The 8,702-nt window shown below is 36.6% G+C and overlaps 1 pseudogene; it reads right to left on the reverse strand.

The window, feature by feature from the left end:
- Nucleotides 1–5,210: 5,210 nt before the first annotated feature.
- On the reverse strand, nucleotides 5,211–8,482 carry LOC149248692 (uncharacterized; annotated as a pseudogene).
- Nucleotides 8,483–8,702: the final 220 nt, after the last annotated feature.

The raw sequence follows: 8,702 nt of genomic DNA on the forward strand, positions 1-8,702 counted from the left end.
TAGGAAATTTATTAGTTTAAATTCCATCCTTCAGTGTGGGCCTCTATTCTCATTTTGATATTCAACTCGAATTTGATCAATAGACCTCTAAACTCTAACACTCTTCTCGTTTACTAGACAAGGTGTTGGGAGATTTTACAGAGTTTGAGTGTCACAGATCCGAACTCTCCACTCGAATTCTTATACTCCCATTGAAAAATAATCATAAAACAAGATTTTACAACCCCTTTGGATGGCCGCTATTATGTATTCTGGAGGATTTCGAACACAAAAATACATAGACTATATCGACTCTCAAACAGTATAGTTACAAAGAACTACCTCAAGTTTCAATAAGATTTAATGAATATACTTACAAAGATAATGAAATGGATCTTTTCTTGAGCCTACCTTGACTCGTGCCACTCAATTAAACTTTAAAAAAATATTTACATATGCATTTATAGTTAGTTTCCTTGCTTGGAATACTCTATATAAAAAGGAGTCACTACCTTAGCTTATCGTCCCTTCTTGAGAGCTCTTCAATATTTACATCTAGGAGAATATCTCAACAAAACTTTGGACAAATGGGACACCTGTCCCCACTCTAAAAATATCTAACACTTTATAAAATATTGTTTACAATTCAAAATCGCAATTGACCTCAAATAAAAACTCATGAAACTTTTTAACAACCTGTCAGTTTGCAAATTCTTCCAGAATTTGGACACTTCACTCTAAAATAAAGCTGAATGATCTTAATTTTTTCAAATTTATAGTTGGAGACAATTACATTTCCTAGGGAGGATGCTCCTGCATTAGAGCCTCACTGCTCCTCTTTGTACCATATCCTTGATGTAGTGGTACTTGATCTCGATGTGCTTCGACTTATCATGGAATACTAGAATCTATGAAAGTATGTTCTTTCTTTGATTGTCATAGTATATCATGATCATATCTGACACATGATCAAATATCTCTGTAAAGAGCTTTCACAACCACACTACCTCATAACTAGCCATACTAGTTGCAATATACTCTACCTCGATTGTATTGAGAGTGATAGATTTCTGCTTCTTACTCATCTAGGAAATCATGGAAGATCCCAAACTAAAGTAGCACCTCGATGTGCTATTCACATTAGTAATGCTCCCACCTCAATTTGCATCTGTATATCCATGCAGTCTCAACTCATCACCGAAGGCATATCTCAGTCCATAATTGATCGTCCCATGTAGATATCTCAACACATGTTTTGCATCCCCCCAATGAGCATGTGAAGGTTCCACCATGAAATGGCTCAAGGTGGTAATAGTAAAACATATATTTGGTCTTGTGTGGACTAGAAACATCAGAGCCCCAATCAACTGTCAATAAATAAAAGGATCTGCTAGATCTAGTTCGGCGGCCTCACCACATAACTTCTTGAAGTTTTCATTCATCTGTGTGGCCAAGGATTCACAATCCACCATCCAAAATATATCCAAGAGTTTTGAAACATATTTTCCTTGACGAAGGAAAATTTCTCTAGATCTCTCCCATACCTCTAATCCAAAGAAATAGTGCATCAACCCAAGATATTTCATCTCAAATTTCAATGCAAGCTCCCTATTACACTAGATGATCAAAGGCTCTACTCCTATCATGAACAAGTCATCAACATATAAAACCAAAAGAAAAGGAATACCTTGGACAACCTTGAAGTAGAGGTTTGGATCAACAATTCTTCTATTGAATCCAAGCTTCATTAGGTATCCATCGATCTGAGCATACCAAGCCCTAGGGGCTTACTTCATTCCATAAAGGGCTTTCTTCAATCTGCAAACATGGGTTTCCCTGTCATGTTCCTCAAAGCCTTATGGTTTCTCCAAGTACACTTCTTCCTTGAGTATGCCATGAAGAAAATATATCTTCAAATCCATCTTATGAAGAATCCAACCCTAATTAGCATCTAAATCAATAATGGACCGGATGGTAGTATATCAAGCATCAAGAGAAAATATCTCATCATAATCTTCTCCCTCTTTCTGGGTGAATCCTGTAGCCACAAACCTCGCTTTGAACTTCTCAATTTTAAGGTAAAATACCTGTTTGATTTTATATATCTACTTGGAAGTCACTAGAGACTTCCCCTTAGGTCTTGGAACAACTTCCAATACATCATATTTTATGATAAACTACTATTCTTCAGCCATGGCATCTCTCCAAAAAATTTCCTTCACTGCTTCTTCATAGATGCAAGGTTCATATTGTATGATGCCACTAATCAATGTAGAATATCCTTGATATTTGCAAGGTTTCTTGCTCTCGTTGAAGGTGCCTCTAGGGGAGAAATGTCTCTCTATATCCTGTAGAGTATCATGAAGCCACAAGGGTCTCTTCCTTGTAGGAGGGTCACAAGGAGTAGGATACAAAGGATACAAAGGTGCCATAGGCTCATCTAGAAGGTCATGCTTGGGCATGGATGGCTCTACATCTGCATCCATAGTATCATCTTTTTTCTTAGTGTTGGCAGGGATAGGAGAGTCCCTCACTTTTCCAAGAGAAACATCTTCATCAAAGGTCACATTCTATTTAAACTCAATATTCCTCTAACTTGGCACATATACCTTGTAAGCTTTAGAATTTTCATAATAACCAACAAACATACCTTTCTTTTTGAAGCCTCTAACTTTGATTTCTTCTTCTTTGGTACATGAAAGTAGATAGGGCAACCAAATATTATCAAATGTCCAAATTCTAGTTTCACACCTATAAATACTTCTTCAAGAGTCTTGTCTCTGAAGGTTTAATGAGGACTCCTATCTTGGACATATACTACCATATTTTTTGCTTCTCCCCACAAAAACATGGGAAGCTTTTAATCATGCATCATGGATTTGGATGCTTCCAATATGGCCTTGTTCTTCCTCTCAGCAACTCCATTTTGTTGAGGTTTGTATGGAAGAATCACCTCCCTCTTAATCCCAAAATCTATGGAGAAGTATTTGAAATCATTTAAAGTGCATTAACCTCCATTATCTATCCTCTGGATCTTGATCTTCTTTCCAGTTTGATTTTACACTAGATATTTGAACTCCCTGAACATGATGAAATCCTAATCCTTGGTCTTTAAGTAGAAGATCCAAGTTTTATGGGAGAATTCATAAAAGAAGATCACATAGTACAAGTATATTCCAAGAGATGTCACCACAATGGGCCCACAAAGATCTGAATGAATTAGTTGAAGAATTTCTTTAGATATTCTGCTACTAGAAGGGAATGTTCCCTAGACATTTTTCCATTGGCACATTCTTGACATACACCTTCACGATCCACTTGAATCCTGTGAATCCCTGAAACCATCTTGCTCAAGTTAGGAAAATCCTTGTAACAAAGGTGAGAAAATCTTAGGTGCCAAATCTCACATTGATTAGTGGTATCATGAACCAATATCACTACAACAAGACATGCCATTAGTGCCACAAACAATGCTGAAATCTAGTGTTTCCGTGCGCATGAATTGGCGTCAAACGACGATGCAATATCCAATGAAAAAATGCATGTTCACATCGATGAATTTATTTACACCTGGAATAGTTCTAGAAACAATTTCTTCCATTCTTTCTTTCACTGTTGCATCCATTTGTACTTCTAGTTTTGCTCTGAGTTGTGCTTCCTATTTTGCTTCTGGCATGGCATAAAAAATAGCTTATTTTTTTAGCTTCCTAATTAATAGTGCCAAGTTATGCTTCCACCGTAATGCCAGGCTTTGCTTCCAATATGGTTGCACTTGTTGCATCTAGCTTTGCTTCCATTATGGCATCTTCTTTAGCTTCTAATATGGCTTCCATTATAGTGTCTTTTGTTGCTTCTAATATTGCTTCCATTGTTGCTTCTTGGTTTTCTACCTAAATGGATTCTTTGTTTTCTTCTTTGGGAATGAAAATTTTGGCTTCTAATATTGCTTCCATTATTACTTCTTTGTTTTCTACCTGAATTGTTTCTATTTTTGATTCTTAGGTAATGCCAAGTTTTGCTTCCATAATTACTTGTTTTTTGGCTATCTAAATTGATTTTGTTTTTGCTTCTCAGGTAATGCCTTGTTGGGTTGCTAGTATTGATTCCATGATTACTTCTTGGTTTGCTACCTTTTTTTGCTTCCTAGGTAACGCCAAGTTTTTCTTCCAAGGTTTCTTCTGGTGTGCTTCTAGTTTGGATTCCATTGTTGCTTCCTTTTTTTCTTCCAAAATTCCTTCCCTGTTAGCCTCATGGTTTGCTTCCTGTTTAGCACCTAGGTTTGCTTCTTTTTTAGGTCCAGGGTTTGCATCCTTTTAGTGTTGGGACTTGCTTCTGAATTGGCCTCTAATTTTTCTTCTTATTAAGGAACCAATTTAGCTTCCTATTTAGAGCCAGTAGTAGCTCCAAGTATGACTTCCAATTTAATGTCGAATTTTACTTCCATTTTACAACCACATTCTTCTTCCATTTTAATAACTCATGATGCTTCCTTTATAGCTTCCATTTATTAATTTAATCTTTTATATTTCAATTAAATTAGTTAAGTATGTCATACCTCTTAAATAACTTATATGATTATAGAGTAATTCATATTGCATTTGAAATCTTTTATAGCATACCACTTATAAAGATTTTTTAGGGAAATGGACATCCATACAAACTAACAACATTTTTTAAAAACTATAACCAATATTTTTATGTTATTAATAAACAAAATTGCTAGTGGTGACTAACTACACATAATGCAAGCCCATATTCACATCATAGAGATTTCTAAAGCAAAGTTTTTTCATGTTTCATATAGTTACAAACCACACCACAACATTGGAATAAAATAACACGATAAATTTTTGTAACTATAACATGTATTTTTATATTATTACTAAACAAAGTTGTTGGTTCATGACCAACTACACATAATGCAGGCCCAGATAATACATGTCCAAATGATATAAGTCAAAATGATACATGTAAAAATGATACAACTCAATATGGTACTGTAGGTGAAAATGATACATATGATAATAAACATGAAAAGAGGCATCATAATGATTTATCAACAATGATCCATGATGGAGTCTATATGATCAATGTCACTGGCTACTACCAACAAATTTCTCATCATCATCATCATAATGTCTATCATCATCATTAACATCATGATCATCATCATTATCATCATCATTGTCGTATGCCTTGTTCTGCTCTCCATCTACCTCATCGCCTTTGTCTCAAGTGTTTGAACCAGGCCCAACATAATCTAGATCGATTTTAGGATCAACTAAATCTTCTGAAAGACTTGTGTTCTGCAAAAAAAATAAACATTCAAAATGAAAAGTTATTATTTATTTCATGCAATATTTAATATTTCTGTTATATTTCTAATATTACAACATATGAAACGAAACCATAATCATATTACATCATATCAAAGTGCACATATATACCATAATACAATTTCAATTAAGTTACAACAAATATGTCATTCCAATGATCTAAAACATGCAACAATTTTAATAAACATTAGTAAAATGTGGAATGGCACCATACCTTTATGTTGAATAGCCTATGTGTTGTGTAGTGTACTAGCCCCTGCTAGGAAGGAAGGGCCTTCCTTCTTAGTAGGGTCATTGGTTACAAAGGTATTGTAGCTATTTGATTTATTTCCTCTCAATTATAATTCACGTGTGATTGATGCTACTGCTATTATTAGTCTTGTTGATGATTTAATGATTGCAGAATCCTAACCTCTGTATTGTGTACCAACATAGATCCTAGACCATTCCCTTTGTTAGTAGGACAATTATTTAATTCCCGATATATTTTGATGGTGTTTTCATTTCATTTCATGTGAATTTCAACATTTGTCGAGAGAATGGTTTCCAGGATTGCTCTTCTTTTCCAAATAAGAGTGACAGTGTGACACAATGGTTTTATTCTACATTGTTTGTTTCTTGAGAGTGTGAAGAAGGTTTGAGAGTGTTGTTAAACACACATGGGCAGCAAGAACAATATGAAAGATAAAACATGAGAGTACAATTTTTATTAACAAATGATTTACATTTATAGTACATTATGTGACTGTTGGGTTCCACATCCCAAGGTCTCTTGGACTACTTTGTCTATTCGGCTTCCACACTAACCCATTGAGGATTAGGTGTCCAACATTCCCCCCCTTAATCCGAAGGGTTATGTATGAGTCCAAGAAGAGAGCTGTAATACAAAATGTGCAAAAATGCATGGCAGCACTAGACTGAATGTGCTCTCTGAAATGTTGGTATAAAGGGCGGTGGTTTAAGGATGACCACCAACACTGGAATGCTTAGTGCAATTCCCGGAACTCTTCCAAAACTGGCAAGAAACTGAAGTTTTCTGCTAGAGGAAGTGCTCCTATTGTTTTGAAGAGGAAACCTTCAACCATGAAAGGGAGGTCTCACCCCGCATAAAAGGGAGAACTTCAACCTAAAAAGGGAAGTCTCAACCTGTGATGGTTTAAGGATGACCAACAAATCTGGAATGCTTAATGCAATTCCTGGAACTCTTCCAAAACTGGCAAGAAGCTAGAGTGTTCTGCTAGAGGAAGTGTCCCCAATTTTGTTCCTGGAATTCTTCCGAAGCTGGCAAGAAGCTGAAGTCTTCTGCTAGAGGAAGTGTCCCAGATTGCCAACTGAAGGCATGTTCACGGGCATCTTTGTTTCTGGCTACAACTCTGAAACTGGTGTGGCAAGTTGTGGCTCAGGCTCACTTGATGTGACTTTGAAGCTTGTAGATGACCATCATTTCCCCCCCTGTCAGATACAAGGTGAGATGATGGAGAAAACTCAACTGCAAGATTATTCAATACTCTAGAACAAGTTATGACATGTGTTTGGAATATCTTCTTGGCTGTTGATGCCCATTACCAAGAAGCGATCTATCCAAGATGAATCTTTGTTCTTGCAGGACGTTTGTTTCTGAAGCATCTGTGTGAAGAATCGCTGGTTTTATGACAGTGCTTACATGGATGAAGTTCAAAACAGTGATCTTTCAGATGGCCAACTCGGTCACAGTGTTGGCATTTTATAATATGTTGTTGTTGTTGTTGTTGTGGAAGAGGAGAAGAATCTGGAACAGCTGGAGGTGAACTGTCATGAGGAGCAAGTGAACTGTCATGAATGAATCCAGCACTCTAAAAATGAATGGGCTTTGAGTAGTCTGGAATATGAAAGGACAAGTCCTTGTCATATCCAAGACCAGTTCTGTTCTTGTTGTGGACAAGCTGTTCCCAAGGTCTTATGATGGGCTTGGGAAGTGCAGACTGAGTTTCTGCATCTGCATGTACAATTGCTGCTTTATTGGGCACTGGATCTGAATGAACTTGAACAATATTGACTTGCTATTTATGGGAGTCTATTTCATTGTTCTGAACAGAAACATGTTCAGAATGACTCTTCTGTTTTAGTTCTTCTTGCTGTAGCTGAGATTCAAGCTGCAAAAAATCGATCTTTTCCTGTGCATTTTGTAGACATGTCTGAATTTCAGAGAGAGAGCCTTTGCTGATTTGTAATGTGTCATCAACAGTAGATTGTATAAGAGTTTTCATGAACTCTAATACTTCAGTAATTGTAGTCATTTTTTCATATCCTCCCAATAATGATATGTTTTGGTTAGATTCTTCTTCAATTTCTTCGGACTTTTTTGATTGCTTTCTTGAAGAATCTATGTTTGTCACCAATTTCTCATAGCCTCCCATAAATGATATTTTTTGGTTAGGCTCTTCTTCAATTTCCTCCTTAGGTTTGTCAGGGTATTGACATAACACTCTTAAAACAGAATCTGCGGATTTCTTAGATTTTGAAGAAATGTTACTATTTTTCTTATCATTTCCCGGATTTTCTTTTGAAACAGTAGACTCAGCCTGTATTCGCCTAAAGAGAGCAACAATGTCACCTTCAACAGATGAGTTAGATGATTTATTCATATCTGGATTGGATCCATCATTAAGAGATGACATTGGAGATCTCCTCGCATATGTAGATGATGATCTCAGAGAAAGGTGATGATCTCTTTTACTATGGTTTACATTATTAGTTTCTCCAGTAACATTCTCTGAATCAAAATTATTCTGCACCTTTTTGGCACCATTGTTCTCCTACTTTCTGTTCCGAATACGCCCTCCTTCCTTTTTAACTGCAGAAATTAGAATTGGGGACTGTTTATTGAAATTAGAGGGCATTCTCCTTGGGAAGGAACTGTTGCTTAATGCCATGTGTTCCACATGTGATGAGGAAAAATCAGTTGCTCTCCTCCTATTTCCTGATGAATGAGATGCTCCAAAAGAAAACATTTGACTCCCATCTGCAAGCTCTTTAATAGTGGTGATGTCGCGCTCTGTTTTTCACATGGCTCTCACTCCACTTAAACCTATTAGAAAATCCCCTCGAAGACCATTGTTAGCTTGACCTGGGCCCAATCTTGGGTGACCACGGTGGTAACAGGGTATGAAAATTGACAGCGTTGTCATCTTTAGTACAGAACGAGGATGAATCTGCAATCCTCAGTGATACCCAAAAACAAACATGCGGGCAACGCCTTTGAAATTAAATAATGAACATAATCCATAGTCACATTAATGAAATGGTTGATTGCAGTCGAGCGGATTCCAAGTCGTTGAGCAGATTAGTGAAAAGGTTTATTATCGCTGAGTGGATGCCAAGCGCAGAAGTTTTGGCAGAATGGCGCTG

This window comes from Pinus tabuliformis, chromosome 7 (genome assembly GCF_031772625.1).
Source record: "Pinus tabuliformis cultivar Carrire ecotype Pingquan chromosome 7, CPIR1, whole genome shotgun sequence".
NCBI classification, from domain to species: Eukaryota; Viridiplantae; Streptophyta; class Pinopsida; order Pinales; family Pinaceae; genus Pinus; species Pinus tabuliformis.